The 17,603-nt window shown below is 34.3% G+C and overlaps 1 protein-coding gene and 1 long non-coding RNA gene across 9 annotated transcripts in view; one reads left to right on the forward strand and one right to left on the reverse strand.

The window, feature by feature from the left end:
• The window catches only part of Mdr49 (Multi drug resistance 49), a 67,083-nt gene that overhangs the window by 29,643 nt on the left and 19,837 nt on the right, over positions 1-17,603 (reverse strand). The window contains exon 1 of one of the 8 annotated variants that reach the window (XM_035867094.2): positions 2,845-3,526. The exons of 6 other annotated variants lie outside the window; for them this stretch is intronic. The gene's annotated coding sequence lies outside the window, so the exon portion shown is untranslated. Of the gene's footprint in view, positions 1-2,844; positions 3,527-17,603 lie in introns of those variants that run through there. One more of the 8 variants, XM_035867096.2, reaches the window with a different exon arrangement.
• LOC118441984 (uncharacterized) lies at positions 6,354-9,518 on the forward strand. The gene is made up of 2 exons (XR_004838281.2): positions 6,354-6,612; positions 6,717-9,518. It is a non-coding gene; the product is annotated as an uncharacterized LOC118441984 (long non-coding RNA).

The following is a 17,603-nucleotide window of genomic DNA, read 5'->3' on the forward strand; positions in this document are numbered from 1 at the left end:
TAAAAACTAGAAAGATCATTCGAGGTAGCGTAATTGTACCCTTAAAACTTTCCCAGTTGTTTTATTTCGGTGATTCGACAGCACGTAAAGAAGAGTTTAAACGAAAAAAGAAATACGAGTTCACGAAGGAACAGATTAAGACGCTACTAAAGTCAGATCCTACCACGAATCCTGTACATGAAGAAGGTGTTTCGATTAACGACGGAAACGTTTTATTAGGGTACTTCCCTAGCTCAGGATGGAAGAGAAATCAGGGAAGATATTCGTTCGACAAAAGAGGATTAGCTGATAGCGGTAGAGCATCTCATCAGTGGTGGTAGAGCAGCAGAAAATCCATCGTACAGTAGACAGTACTAACTATATCCGACTTGCAGACCATCCAATCAGGTTACCGGAGTTTCGAGTTTAATGCTGTTATGCGAATCAACGTGAGAGCGCACATCTATGAATCCGTGAAAATCTATGCCTCGGTCTTCCCCAATCCCACGTTTCGCGTTCTATCTAACCATCGAGATATCACAAATGACAAAGGACACATTCTCTCTATTTCTCGCTCTCTCTCTCTCTCTCTCTCTCTCTCTCTCTCCCTCTTTCTCATGAAAATTCTCGACATTTCACGTTTAAAATTGTTGATTAATTTTAGAATTTAACTGATAAAAAAAAAAAAAAAAAAAAAACGAAACCTTGTTACATACATAATCTTTTAATGCAAGACAATCAACATTTTCATGAATCCAAACAAGGATCAGTTAAATGAAATTATTGTTTCTTGAGGAGAAAAAAAAAAGAAATAGGAACGTCCAATCGAATTAGAACAAGTCACTATATAAATTGTGCAATAAAAATCCCAACTAACTTATGCATATAGATTGATATACACATTATTGCACGGCGCAATATCCGATTACTTTTGAGTCACTTCACAAACAACTTTTATCGATCTTGTTATCCGGATATCAAACTCCGGGCTACGCTGTCCTTTGATATAAGATGTTTCTCTCTCTCTCTCTCTCTCTCTCTCTCTATATATATATATATATATATATATATATATATATATATATATATATCTATTTATCTATCTATGGAACATGTTTCATTCGTTTGTACCCTGATTAGTGTTATATAGTTTCTTTTTCTTTACGAAGGTTAGTCACATTTGAAAAAAAAAAAAAGAAAAAAAAAAGAGCAAAAAAATTGGTAAACACGGAAAGAAATATTTCTCTTCAACTCTTAACTCTTTCTTTATTTTTATGTTTAAAAATCAAATAAAAATAAATAACAACGGGGGGGGTCCTTATCTTTTCGATAAGTCGAGCTCTTACGTACATTCACATGTGGAAAATCACAAGTAACGATTTAATTCAGCAACATCATGCAACATTATCTCGAACTGTTCCGAGTATCGAGATGCTTCGTTGATAAATACGGTAAATACAAAATAATGCAAGAAAGTGTCTCGTTCCTTTAACATTCGTCATTAGTTTTGTACATTTTCTTTTATTTTTTTTTTTCTTTTTTCTTTTTTTTTCTTACTTTCTCGCTTCGACAACTTCTATGCAAATTAAATTTTACGATCAGTTAAAGGGAAAACGCGCTATTAATAGTAACACGGACTTTTCGATTTATTTATTTATTTCTTTCTTTCTTTTTTTTTTTTCTTTTCCTTTCTTTTCTTTTCTTTTCCATTTTCCTCATGAATCATCAAGATAGATAGGACATTGTCTTCCGAGAGAAACAGATAGGGAGGAAAAAGGAAGATGGTTTTGACAGGCAATATTGATATCGAAACATGATTCGAGATTACAAGAAACATCAACGCGAAAGAATTGCCGATTTTCTATCAGTAAGATTTAGAAAGAGTAATTGTCATTACTTTGACGTTCTGTCAAGACAGTGAAATTCAAATTTCATTTTTCTTTTTTTTCTTTTTTTTTTTTTTTTTTTGCTTCTTCATCTCCCGTCACATTCTCAAGATATACACAAATAGTTACATCGAGTTTTCGTTATTGCCTCTTCGTCCTCGTGGAATCATATTAATTCGAAAAGCCTCTTCTATTCGCGTGTCCGTAGATCGACAGATTAATAAGAAACATGCACGCGAGACCTGTCAAAGACGACGAGAGAGAATCGGAGTCGATACTTTAAGGCAGGCTCAATATGTGTCTCTAGCAATTCTAAAGCCTTACTCTGTATAGATGATAGAAATCCTGTCCAATATCAATTGATACGAGCCGTCGATCAAAGGAACCCCCGATATCAAATAGCCGATATTTGAATATATACGTGCGAAAGAAAAAGAATCTCAAAATAAAGTCGTATTATTTTTAAAGTCATAATATTCTCTTACGAATATATATTATATTCGTAATATATATATATATATATATATATATATATATATATATATATATTAAAAAGGACCGATATGAGAGATATTAGTTCCATCCGATATACATGAAAATATATATATAATAAAATTAATCTTTGATACCAATAATAAAAATATAATAATAATTATAATAATAATAATAATAATAACAATCGCATCAAACGAATCCAAGAATATCGCAATATTAAACGCAAAGATTTCGTAATAATCTGGCTAGAAGTAGTACATAATTTCGTCGGTGAATTCGGTGCAATTCTATCTGTCCCTATCTGCTTTTATCCGGTATGTAAAAGCATAATTACTGTTAGTAATAGTGGTGGTGATATTAGCAATAATAGTAGTAGTAGTAATAATAGTAGTAATAGTAGTAGCAGTATTAGTGATAGTCGTAGTAGTAATTGATGACGATGAAGATATATGACGATGATCCATATATCCAGGATAAGACGTACCTTGGCACGGCTACTGCTTCCAATCGATGTCCCAAATATATTTAATCTGATCGACACTGAGTTTCGGTACGGAGTCAAACCCCTTCATAAGTGTCCCTCGCGACGTCAAACAGATGTCACTCTCGCACCCTTACGCACCGACACAATATTATCTATCTATCCTTTTTTTCACGATCTCTCACGATCACTTTGATTATTTGGAAATTTTTTTCGGAATTAATTTTAACGTAGGTAAATCACGTAAAGTAATTCAAAAAGGACGTTCAATGATCTCAATGATCGAAAATTATTATTAAATCGATCTTGTCTCGTACGAATGATGAAAACGTATTAAAGATGGAGAAAGAGAAAGAGATAGATATAGATATATATGTATATATATATATAGATCGATAAATCACATTGAAGAAAACCGGTGGTCGTGTGCCAAGTTAATCGCGTTCTCACGATAGTCACCAATTACTGGAGACACCTGTTCAAAGACGCTATCTTTTATACCATGGTCGCGACAAGATAAGATGCCTAGTAGTCCGAGGCGTCTTCGTATACAAGCGTCCAGTTTCCTCGTTTCCAATGCACGACGCGCGTCACACAAAGAGTTTCCCGAATGATCATCGCGTATACTTCCTCAACGACGTTCCTGGCACAAAGCCGTCAATTTCATAGAAATATCCTATTTGATTTAGACTATATATCGATCCTTTCGAAGAATCATACACCTACGAATTTCAATGATCCAATCTATACAATATTAATGAACGATCGTTGCTCAGCGTTGTTAAATGTCGAAACGTAAGAAAAAAAATTTTAAGAGAATTCTAAAATTAAATTTAAAGAGGAATAAAAGAGAAAGAAAATATTACGAAAACAGAACTATACAAGATAATATAAAATATAAGTAAATGAACGAGGGGAAAAAATAATTGACAATCTTTATCACTTACTTCCTTTGAATGATGATATCAAAAGTAATAATTAAAAATCTTTTAATAATTATACGAGAGATATAAGAAACTATTCGATCGAATTCGAAACAATATCTATTAAATTAACTAACTTCTCTAAGTTCTTCCATTTTGAAATTCTCATGGAAATCCTTCTCATTTTTGAAATCAAATCGAACTCTCGATTATGTAAGAATTGCGATCACTTGGAATATACGAGGAAATTTCTCAATTCGGTCTCTTTTTCTATTGATCGAAGTAAGAACAAAAGGAAAATAGTTCGTCTTCCAAGAACTTTCTTTTTTATTTTCTTTTCTTTTCTTTTCCTTTCGTTTGTCTTCTTCTTTTATTTCTTTCTTTCTTTCTTTCTTTCTTTCTTTCCTTTTCATTCGTCCTTTCTTCTTCTTCTCTCATGCGATATAATAAGTGCCGTGCGCGAAATCGTGCTTTTGAAAATCGAAGAAAATCGATGAAAATTTTCGTTGCTTTGAATATCGAAAAGGTTTTTATTCGTTAGAAAATTATCTAACGCTTCTACGTGATACACGTTAATCTTAAATCGATAAATCATAAAACACGACAACGACGAAGGGTGAAGGTAATATAAAATGGTTATAAATAATTCGACGTGGATTAAGACGAACATACGTATATACATATGACAATCCGATAATAAATGGCTACCGTCTATCGATGTGACACCGGCAACACAACAGAGTATCGTATAGTTTCCTCCATCAATTTGAATTCTATCGCGCTCAATTTCGATGCCTGACACGTACCTGCGGCTTTTCGTGCCAGAACAAAGGAGGAAAATGTCGCATCGGCAAAACCGCCCGGACACATCTCGTCGATGATGAAAGACGCCTTCGAACGCGATCGATTCGAAATTTCCATTTTCGTTCGGTCCCTTCGCTAAACTGTATTTATGCATCGACGACACTCGACCAAAAATATCTGGAATATTCCTATCCCCAAAAAAATCACGAGCTTACTACACCGTTTCTATTTTCCTTTATTTTCTTCCCTTTTCATTTGATTCCTTTCTCTTCCTTCCTTCTTTTCTTTTTCTTTCGCAGAAAAAAAAAAAAAAAAAGAAAACACGTGGAGAGAGAGAGAGAGAAGGAGAGAATTTTCGAAGATTCATAGAGAAATAATGCATTCTTGTAAATTAAATTATGCTCGAAACGTAAATTAATCCGAACTCCAATGATTTATCAATTATGAATGAGATTCAATGAATGCATGTCTTTTCTTTTTTTTTTTTTTTTTTTTTGGTTTTTTTCTTTTTTTTTCCCCGTTTGTTTTATTTTTTTTTTCCTTCTCCTTTTTCTCTTTCAAAGAATAACGTAAGACTTTACGATGACTGCGGTATTTCTGAAGTAATAAATGAGGATAAGTCAAGAGAAGTAGAGAAGAGAGAAGAAGGAGTCTCGGAGTAGTCTTAAAGGCGATAGCTCTCCTAGTATATAACCGCGTTCAGTCGAAAAAGCGGTCAACATTGAGCTATATGATCGACGCAATCCAAATGTGATATTAATATCTTCCTTCTTTCAAGATATTACCTTCCTGGCACAAAACGCATTAATGCCAAAACGAATATTATTCAAAATTCTTTAACAAATTATTATTCGTCTCGTATAAAAACTAAATCTGTCATCAAACTTTCTAAAAGCTCATATGTTAGATTAATGGAAGTATCGTTGAAAAACAATTGATTTATTTTTTATTTAAATACTATCTGTTTCTTTATAAATACTTAAGTAGATAAAGTATCCTTCCGATTATTCACCGACTTGAAATAATTATATGTATCACGATTTGATAAATATCACTGCTCTTAAAAGGATCACTACATAAGAAACACCATAAAGAAGACAGAAAGAGAAGAGACGCGAGAGAAAGAGAGAGAGAGAGAGAGAGAGAGAAAGAGAGAGAGAAAGAATATAAACAAAATATACAAACAAATGGATGGAAAAGGTACAACAAGAGAGAGGGGAAGAGAGAGAGAGAGAGAGAGAGAGAGAGAGAGAGAGAGAGAGACGGAAGACTCGCATCGAGCATGACGCGTGCGCATGCGCGTGGGAGTGTGAAAGAGCACGCCGATGTCGTTCGCCGTGCAGATGGTACACGCTATTGACCTTGAACGCAAATTCGTCTCTCCTCGACCTCGAGAGAAGTGGAATTTCGTGTCGACCTTGAAAACCCTTACGCTAGACGCAAAGTCGTCACCAACGAAGACGAGGAAATAGAACGCAATCGGTCTATATATCGAAATAAAATCCAAGGGAAAATCTCTTTATCTCTTTTTAAGGAAAGGATTCGAACAAATTTTCCGCGTACCGTGGTGCTTTGGCGGCGCTCGAACGACTGACGCCGTCGCGACGGCTCGACGACGTCCAGACTCTTACGCAACGGCGTCTTCTTCCCCCCTTTTTCACCCTTTGGACTTGCTACTTCTCGTTTCTGATATAAGTATCGAGAGAGAGAGAGAGAGAGAGAGAGAGAGAGAGGGAAGTTATACATGGGTCCAAGTTCGCACGAGGACGAATAGTCTCAAGACAGACATCGTCGTAATAATAGTAATAGTAGTAATAGTAGTAGTAGTAGTAGTAATAGTAATAGTAATAGTAATAGTAATATTAATAGTAGTCTTCGTCGTAGTTGTCGTCAGCGACGTCGAAGAAAGACGATGAACGTCGTCACGAAAACATCGACGTCGATGAGAAAGAGAACGCGTTCGGGATAACCAGTGAAAGCCGGTATAAACTGGACACGTTGATTTGGACGTCGCGACGCCAACTACTAACTGCTTTTATAACGGGTGAACATTTAACGTTTCTATAACGCCTACGTTCTATTCGTTTATGTGTCTGGATGTCTCTCTGATTATCTGTTTTCTCTCTATTTGTCTGTCTCTACTTCAAGATGACGAGTCTCAAAAATTCCTGTTACTCTTCACGATCGATGTCGTCGTCGTCGTCGTCGTCGTCGTCGTCGTCGTCGTGCTTTATCCTCTTCTTCTCTTCCTACACAAAAAATCGTCCATGTGTCGCAAGAATCTGGTAAATGCACGCCCGAGGATTAAGATTTTTTGATGCTTTTCAAGATATAATTGTCAGTGATGATGATGTGTATATACGTGTCATTTTATTTCATTAAAAGTGTACGAGTGTGAGTGTACGTGCGCGTGCGCGCACACGTGTGCTTAAATCTGCGTATGCGTATACGAAAAGGAAGAAAATATCGCGTAGGCCGGCTATTAATAATTTTTCTAAGCAAACATCGCGACTCTGGCAGCACGAATTTAAAACTGATAACCGTCTCGGTCCTCGATTCGTAAAATCCAAAGCGCAGGCTTGGCACGAGATGAATGTAGGTTGCTGGAACGCGAAATGCAGAGAGATGGACTACTTGCTTTCTATCTCTCGTTCTCTCTCTCTCTCTCTCTCTCTCTCTCTCTCTCTCTCTCTTTCTCTCTCTTTCTCCGCGACCGAATGAATGGACTATTCTACCGATAGATGGATCGTGGTCGTCGAAAATCAATTGGACCAACTAGGCCTTTCAAACCAACTATCGTCTTGCCAAATGGTTTGGAAAAATGATGAAAAAAAAAGGGGGTCTACTTCTTCAAAATTTTTAATCGTCTTTGAGATTTCATTTTGTAAACGAATAGAAATATTCGAGATGAGTTTTAAGAATTGACCTGGGAGATAATATTTACGAGACTAAAAATGAAGAGGCCCGAGGAAACAACAGTGAGATCGATTATTCCCAACGCATACATACATATATGCGTATATATGTGTACGTACATATACACAAAGGATATACACATACAATATAAATTATGTGCGACCTTAGTTGCTGCAGTCTCTGCTGATTGTCGTCGCGAGAGAACCCGTGCCGAATATAAGCGACGATACAGATCATTCGACACAGTGACCCAATTATGTCGGAACGACATAAACTATATATATATATATATATATATATATATATATATATATACATATATATAGATAAATAGTGAAAGGAAGAAAGAACAAGTATTTGACGATTCTTCTAAAAAAAAATAAGGAAAAGAAAAAGATTCATTTAAAAAGAAGAATCTAAAAAAGAGTCTATACTTATTTCGATTCTTGATTAAACAGAGAATGAGATCATAATTAAAACGAGTATAATTATATTAGAATTCAAATCGTCAATAGATCGATGCCAAATTTGGAGAATGAGTAAGGACTTAATTAAAAGTCCGTCCTATCTTATACGTGATTGTGTCCTGTTTAAAATCTATCTCTATGTATACGTAGTACGTTGTATATATCTGAATGCATATATACAGATACACACCTATTTTCTATTGTTGCACGCGTTCTGTATTTGGCTTCGATCGTGAAACAAGCTTTCCAAGTACAGCGACCCTAATATAGATTCGACCGTTAAAAATAGACAGTCGATCTTCTTCGCCAACGTAGAGAAGAGTTCGCTGGTGAATTCATTTCGAAACGAACTCTTTTTTTCCTCTCTTTTCACCTCCCTTTAAACCTCCCTCTCCCCACTTTCTCTCTCTCTCTCTCTCTCTCTCTCTCTCTCTTTCTCTCTCTTTCTCGTCCCCATTCGCCGCGTCTCTTTCTTTGCTCTTACTCCTCTTTGACTGTACTCTCTTCTTCTCTCGAGATATCTCTCGTCTACGGTCTAGACGATTAATTAATTGCGATAACGCGATTAAAGAAGTTGCCCAGCCTCTCCCTCCCTTCCTTGTGACTGGCTCTTAAGATTTTCAACGTCGATATACAGTGCAGTAATATCTATCTATCTACCTACCAATCTACCTATCTACCATCTACCTCTTCTTCCTTTTCCTCCATAATTGAACGATCGAAAAGCGCTAGGAATTTTTCTCTTACGATGAAAAAATGAAAACGGTCGAAGGAAGTAGCAACCACGAGCTCTCATCTCGAAATATGTAATCAGGGATGAAAAGCGTTTCGAAATTGTTTCCGCTTTTCTTGGTTGGAAGGAAAGAAAAAGAATAAAATGGAACGAGTCTCTTCTTGTACGTTTTTAAAAAGAAAATTAAAAAAAAGAAAAAAAAGAAGAAGAAAAAAAAACAACTGCGAAAGCTTCGTTATCGTTCTAATAGCTTTAACCAGAAATCGAGGAAGCCAAAATCGTAAAGGGAGACATGCAAAGATATATACATAGAGAGAGAGAGAGAGAGAGAGAGAGAGAGAGAGAGAGAGAGAGAGAGAGAGAGAGAGACAGAGAGGGAGAGAGAGAAAGAGAGGAGGAGAGAAATAGAGTAGTATCCTTAAAGCAAAAAGTCAACAGAACAGACCGTTCCCATTCTTTCTCTCTTTCTCTCTTTCTCTCTCTCTCTCTCTCTCTGTCTCTCTCTCTCTTTCTTTCTCTTTCTCATAATAGTTCTATGGAATTTAATCGAGACAACAATTGTTTCCTATTAACAATTATGAAAGCACTTTGGCCAAGCTTTGAGATGCTTTGAAGCATCGCCAATGTAGAAGAAGCCATGCCCGACAATTTGTTTTAAGTATAATCTACACGATGACCGAACAACAGAGTTTCCTGAAGTCTCGAAAACCATGAATCCGAAAAACAATCATCAAAAATAGTTGTCCCATAATAGACTCATTCAATTTTCATCCGACAAAATTTCGAATGGTACGATATAAAATAAAAAAAAAAAAAAAGAAAAAAAAAAAATATCGACATTCTACTATGTTTATTAAAAAGTTTATAATCGATAAGAGAGATGATTTTATCGACTAATTGTAAATACTTTTCTATTCCCTCTGATACGTTTCAAAAAAATCTTAATAAGACATATGCGGGTGCTATGTAAAAAAGAGAGATAGATAGATAGAGAGAGAGAGAGAGAGAGAAAAAGAAAGAGAAAGAAAAAGAGAGAGAGAGAAAGAGAGAGAGAGAGAGAGAGAGAGCGAGAGAGTAAGAATCAGATCGATAACACTTCCATTATTATAACATGTTCTCTTCGTATCAAAGAGAAACTTTGTATTCAAATACTCGTTTTCCTTTTACCTAGGAGAGAAAGAGAAGAAGAGAGAACGAAAGAGGAAGAGAGAGAAAAATTCTGATAAAAATCTAATTATTATATGACTCGTGTGAAGTTGTAGGAAAATGATTTATTAAGACAGACAGAGAAAGATATATATATATATATATATATATATATATATATATATATATATAGAGAGAGAGAGAGAGAGAGAGAGAGAGAGAAATAGCGAGAAGGATTGATAAAAAAAAACTTAACTCTTTATTGCGATAATTTATTGAGATGAAAGAAATATTTATTAAGTAACTTCCGTTATTTTTTATCGATCTTAAAGAAAGCAAAAAGAAAAAGAGAAAAAACAAGATGACACTCGGAAAGCGTGAAATTTTCACGGGGAATCTCCGATAAACCCTTATAACAATCGTTATCTTTTATCGAGGGAATACTACATATATATATATATATATAAGAAAAAAAAAACAATTATTTTTCTTCGATAAAGAAAGAAAGGGAAAGAGTGATATAAACAAGGATTCATAAAGATATCAATGTTATTCTGACGAGAAAAGTGTGAAAAAAAAAAAAGAAATAGAATAAACGATTACACTTGTTTCTTTTTTGTTGCAATCCAGAGGGATTTCCTACAAATTCTTTTCAAGGCTCGACTATCAAGTAATAGTTTTATTATCGTATCCGTGATTCGCCTTGTGATACAATTTTAACATAACAAAAATCGAAATCGTCGGGGATAAACGTTGAGCTTAACCAACGATCGTAACTTTTCTACAGTGTCGAGGAAAAGAGTTCACTGAACTCAAAATAAATCATTTCTCTCGCGCTGGATGCACTTTAGTACGAAGGATGCGCACTCCCTTTGACGATAAAGCGCGAAGGATGACAAAGAGAACGAGGGAGGACATTAGTGAAAAGTTGTGAGACAGAGAGAGAAAAAGAGAGAGAGAGAGAGAGAGAGAAATAGTTTGAGAAGTATATGTGTATAGGTGTATATATGTGTGTGTATATATATATATATATGTATATATGCGTAAGTACATACAGCGTGCTCGAAACTTTTGAAATTTCCATCAACGCTGACGAGCCCTGTGATCACGTCTTCATACTTGTTTACCATTTGATTTTACTATATAAAAAGAAAAAGAACGATAGAGAAAGAAAACGAGAAAGATAGATGAAGAGAACGAATGTCTGTATTCAGAACAACCTTTAATCCGACCCATTCAATCTCTACGTCGAATGAGAAGATTAAAAAAAAAAAAAAAGAAAAAAAAAAAAATAAAGAAAAAATAAAGAAAAGAAAATATAGTAAAAGAGTTGAAATTCGCCAAAGCGAAACGAACTTTAATTAAAAATTGAACATAGTCCGTTAATTATTTTAATTCTGTAACCAACCATTATTCGGCTTTCGGCTTATCCAACTTTCAATGTATATATATATATATATATATATATATATATATATATATATATATATATATATGTACTGGACCAAGTCCAGTCTGTCTCTCTCTCTTTCTCTTACTCGCGAGATCGAGCGAAAACCATTAAGCAATTTCACTGAAGGACTCTCGCGAGTTGTAAAAAATTTTCTCTCCCCTACCCCTCTTTGCTCCCAGTTAAGGCGATAACACCGAGAACGAGCCATTAAACAATTTCGTAGGGCATGTGAACGCGTCGAGGAGAGATAAGGTGGCCCTTTCTTCCCTTTTTTTCTTTTTTTTCTTCGCTCTTTTTTCTCTTCGCTCTCTTTTCTCTTTTCTTCTCAACTCGACCCTTTTGATGATCCAAAGGATTTTATAGGACGATACTATACGGGAAAAGAGACTAAAGGAAGTTCTGTCTCCACTTTCTTTACCTCTCTTTCTCTCTCTCTCTCTCTATCTTTTTATCTTTCTTTATCTATCTATCTATCTATGTATGTATCTATCTATCTATCTATCTATCTACCTATCTAGCTAGCTCTCTCTCTCTCTCTCTCTCTCTCTCTCTCTCTCTCTCTCTCTTTCTCTCAGCTCGTTTTACAAGACACTTTGAAAGTTTCCAACTTTTCATCAAGGCTGATGCGCCCATAACCACACCTCGGCGAACATCAATTTTGTCGTCGAACGAGCGAAGGAAAGTACGTTTTGCCTCGATAACAAAGAGCTGGGAACGATAAGAAGTATGTTAGAGAAAGAAAGAGAGAGAGAGAGAGATTTTAACGTGAAAGAGAAGGAAATAGTAAGAAAATAGTCCAAAAAAGGTAGTTGATTTTTGCGAAGAAGTACATTTAATAAAATCGCGATGCAACGTTTTCTACATACTCTTTCCTCTAATGTTTTCTCCCTCTCTCTCTCTCTCTCTCTCTCTCTCTCTCTCTCTCTCGCATATTCTCGTTCTCAATTTTTTTTTCATAAGATTCTCCGATTCAACTTCTCTCTTCATTTTCTTTGCTTCGTAAATTTTTTCAATACACCCGAAAACTCTTTCGTACTTGGGAAAAATCAAAAATAAATTTCAATTAGAATCCTGTAAGAAAGACAATATATCTTGTGTCCTGTGAACGGGAGGAGTACAAGAAAAATAAAATACAATTGTGCGACTTTCTAATCTTTCTAAAAGTGCATCCTTATCTGAGTAATTCGAAGGAAGTATTTAAGAAGGATAATGAAGAAAATAAAAAGTTTCGGAAATTATGCAAAATAAGATAAAACGCACGAACGATTATGGTTAAACTTTCAATCCGATTTGTGTGCCTTTGTGTGTGTATGTGTGTGGTGTGCGTGTGTTTGTATAGATTTAAAAGAAAAAAAGACAAAAAAAAAGAAAAAAGTAATTTGCTTTTAACGATCGAAGGGAGAGATTAGATCGATCAAAGGGAGAGATTAGATCGATCGATAATAAACGAATAATTCTAATATCTTATGAGATCTTCGTCAATGACATAAATTACATGAATGCCATTAAGAAAACGATGATCAATGAACCAATACTACGACCAAATTCGCTAATTCGCCAAGAATTATCGATCAGATCGTTCAATAAGACAGCGCCAGCGAGCAGCAGAGTTAATCGTACATGCTTCAATGTCGAACGGCTTAAGTTCCTGTGATCGTATAGGTCATGGTTCGCTGTTTCCTACTGATTAATGATCCTTTCGATGATCTACGCTCTCTCGAATGTTCACGAAAACATATGCTTCAAAGAAGAAATTCATCGAAAAAGAGAAATCGATAATTACTTCAATTTAATTTATTTATTAATACTTCTTTTTTCTTTTTTTATAATAAAAATGAATTATTCCTGACAATTATCCTATAATGGATGAATTTTACAAAAATACGAATAAAAAGAGAATATAAAAGAAACATCGAAAAACAAAAATAAAAGAGAGAAAGAAAGAGAGAGAGAGAACAAAAAATTTTCGACATTGAATCAAAACGAATTTAAGCCGAAACTTAAATATTGATCGAAGGAATTGAGCTATTCGAGGGACGAAAAAAATTGGAGGGAGAAAAAAATGTTTAACGATTACGAAGAAACGTGAGTTTCGTTCTAAGGAATCGCATCTTATTACGAAAGAGTTTACCAATCGTATCAGACTTGAGGAAAAGTGTTGACACGCATTCAAAGGAAATAGCAATGCCTTCGAAACGTCGGATTTGTGGAAAAAAAAAAAAAAAGAAAAAAAGAAAAAAAAGAAAAAAAAGAAAAAAAGAAAAAGAGAGTAAGAGAGAGAGAGAGAGCTAATATTTCAAAAAAGGTAACGTTCGATAACGAGACGTGTATAGAATGAAAGCATATTACGATGCAACGAATGAACGAATTGAAAAAGAAAAAGGAGAAACGATCCAAAGTAAAATTAAAATAGAATTCATCAAATTCTTTGCGCATTGTTCATAAACAACCATTCGATTATTCTACTACATAGACACCGTCATTCGTCGAATAGCTGATGAACGCACGAGAGCCGCCACCTCTATAATCCAATTCGCCGTGATATTTTTAAAAGCAAATTGAATTAGAATTCCTCTCTCTCTCTCTCTCTCTCTCTCTCTCTCTCTCTCTCTCTCTCTTTTCTTCTTTTTTGTTTTCTCTTTCAATTTATCCCACTTTGTTTTTCGTATTTCAATGAATATTTCTGTAAAAGGCCAAACACCGATGGAAATTTTCTTATTAAAAGTTCGACCAAATGCGTTTCCCGTAGAAAAAAAAAAAAAAAAAAAAAAAAAGAAAAAAAAAGAGAAAAGAAAAAAAAAATATATATATATATAATATAAATCGAAAAGTCACGTATATTAAAATATATTTTTCTATTACATGTAATTAAATTTGACAATAAATTTCGGACAAGTTTTTCTAAAGGATCTATTCGAAAAAATATTATATCGGTAATGAAATTTCTTTCGTTTTTTCTCTTCCTCACGTACATTGATCTCTCTCTCTCTCTCTCTTATTCTCTTTCTCATTCTCTCTCTGTCTCTCTCAGTCTCTCTCTTCACCGGTGGTAACACACGACGCGCATAAATTGCGACGCGAGCGTTGATGCAATTCATAATGCGAAAGAGAGAAAGGGGAAAGTACCGAGAGTTTCTCTCTTCCAGGATGAAAAGCGGCAAACAAAAAAAATCGTCGACCCTCAGGCTGCTGGTTGGATGCTGTGGAAAAAGTGCGATGAGGAACATCCGAGCGGAGAGTGAAAAATTTTCACGTCTGAACACCTCTCACTCTTTCTTTCTTTCTTTCTCTCTCTCTCTCTCTCTCTCTCTCTCTCTCTCTCTTTCTTTTTCTCTTTTGGAAAACCAAGCTTCAAAAAGTGCAATTACTGCAACAGAGATCGTAGGACACATAATCGTATAATCATATTTAATTTAATATTCTATTTAATAATCTCAAACCACATACATAAGTATTAGAGTAGCAGACAATAAAGAGAATTAAATTTACATTCTAATAGATTAAAATTCATATCAGACTAGATTGTCGAAAAATGAAATAAATAAATTTCATATTTAACAAAAGAGACCTCCATTGTTAGCTTCTTCCTCTTTCTCTCTCTTTCTCTCTCGCTCTAATTTTGAAGTGCTCAAAGATAAAATTGAAAAAGAAAGAAAGAAGGAATTTAAAAAAAAAGAAAAAAAAAAAAAAAGAAAAAAAAAGAAAGAAAAAGAAAGAAATATTGTGAAAAAAGTCACGTTCATTTTCTGCACGAATCAAAGTTCTCCTTGAATACTTAAATGTGAATCTATTATTGAAATAATCGTCACCGTTATTACGTAAGAAATGAAGAATCGTGAATAATTTTCACGTTAGAAAGTTTAAAGGTTTCATTAGAGTTCGAGATCTTAGCTTGGTAGAGATCTTGATCTATCGATCACGATCGAACGGTTACCTCGTTTCATTGCACCAACCATCTCCATCTATCGGGATCGATTTGAACTCAGAACAGAAAAGACCTCATGGATAAGCGTTTATCATCCACTTATACCACCGGTATATAGTCACGATATATGACATACTTGTGAATGACGTGCGCGCGATTAGATCATCGCACTTAAAAGCGCGTTTTACACAAACATACACACACACACACACACACACACAGACACACTATTTGCGTAAGAAACCTCGTCCCTCTTTTCATGCAAATACAGACTAAAAGCGTTAATGAAAAACAGACTTCGATCGTTTCAGAACGAACTCGATGATCGCTTTTATCGGTAACGATATATTGAAAATTTATTTTTTATGTTTCTAATAATACAAAAAAAGAGAGAGAGAGAGAGAGAGAGAGAGGAAGTAATCAAATCGAAATTAATCATTCCATGAAGGTTAATCCAATATATCTATCGACTTTACAAAAAATATAAAAATTTTATGTAGGTATGTGTATATATATATATATATATATATATATATGTTATATATAACTTTATAGATCTTCGCAAGTGTACGAACGAGAGCAACTCTCGACGATACTCGTTCGAGAACGAAAATAGAAGTTGAAAGTTCCGATAAACCGTCCTGCTCGGGCGATCCAGCAGTGAATATGAACGCAAAGTTACTCAAAAGATGGTCAAAATAATCATCCATTATTTCCTCGTGACTCTGTTTCATTTGAACATCGTACAAATCGTACGAGATAGGAGAAAATTGATCGAAGAGAAGAAAAAAAAAAAAGAAGAAGAAGAAGAAAAAGATAATGATGAAGAAGAGTAGAGAAAAAATAATTGAAAAAGGAGGGGACGGAAGAGGGGAAATTGAACTTGAAGAAAATTTTACAAATCAGATCAGAATCGAAGCTTATTCGATTTCGTTGTTCCTTATTCTTTCCCGTATTTAAGATGTTAACTTAGAGATGAAAAAAAAAAAGAGAAAGAAAGAAAAAAAAAAAAAAAAAAAAGAGAGAAAAATCACGACGAACGATGATATTATCGTGAACGTAGAAATATCATTGAAATAAAATTATGACACTTCGCGACGATATTTATATATCATGAACGATCGATTGACACCGTTTAACCACAAAGCGATCCTCGATCTTCGATTCCGTACAAGGAATCTCGTTGTATTCGATTGACATTATTTAAAAGAAACTAATCGCATGTCCGCATAAATAGAAATAACGCGAAGGAAAGAAAAAGAAAAAGAGTGCACCGACCTGTCGATCGATCTTACAGATCGATAACTTTATCGAGCCGAATCAAAACGAGTGTCAGCTTACAATTAATTGCATTCTCGTTTTATCTTCCGATTGAGAGGAACTAGCAAATTGTGCCGCTCTTGGATCGACCGTATATAAAAAAAAAAAAAAAAAAAAAAAAAGGAAAAAAAAAGGAAATGAAAAGAAAAGAAAAAAGAATTTTTATCCTTATAAAATACAATCATATTTTTAAATATCCCTTTCATTTCTATTCGTTTTCTATTACATCAATGACGAAAGTAAACATTGTTTCCTCCTTTCAACGAGTAAAAGACAAATATGCTTTTTATGCATGACAATTTGGTCTATTATTGCTTGTAAACGGAATATTAATAGTGATAAATTATTCATCGAAGAAATGACGGACTGCTTTTTATGTAAATACTATCTCCCACTTCTCTCTATCTTTATTTCTTTCTCTCTGTCTCTCTCTATCTCTCTCTCTCTCTCTCTCTCTCTCTCTCTCTCTTTCGTATTCTCTATCCATAACCCCCTTCCACAAAGTAAATGGCTGACTAGGATATAATAGAAAAAGGTAAGATTCTACGTTAAGTGGTAAAATGAAAAAGAAAAGTATATAGATATAAGAATATAAAGTTATGATTAAAAAAAAAAAAAAAGAGAAACAAAAGAAAGAAAAAAAAAAAAAAAAAAAAAAGAACACGACGTAAAACAAGAGGAAATAAGATAATTACAAAAGCGATAATAAAGTACGCTCGTTCATTCATAGTTTTTAATAACCTGCACTATTTCGATTATATTTCAAGGAGATACTACTGAGTAGTAAAGGGGGAAAGTCTGAAATAACGATAACCTAGTTTAAACATGCATAATAATCACGGTTTAAAGCTTTTTATGCTTCCACGCATTTATCAATTATATGGCATTTATTCGATGCTATTAACACGACTTATCTATCATCGAGAAAATTTATTGATTGATCGGTAATGTCCGAGAAATACAATGTGGCAATGAAAACTCTTTAACATCACGAAAGATATATTTTCATTCTCTCTTTATCTATTATCTACATTATTATAGTTCTATTATCATCTCATGAATATTTATTAAGATC

Source organism: Vespa mandarinia, chromosome 5, assembly GCF_050613455.1.
Source record: "Vespa mandarinia isolate Hongniang chromosome 5, ASM5061345v1, whole genome shotgun sequence".
Lineage (NCBI taxonomy): Eukaryota > Metazoa > Arthropoda > Insecta > Hymenoptera > Vespidae > Vespa > Vespa mandarinia.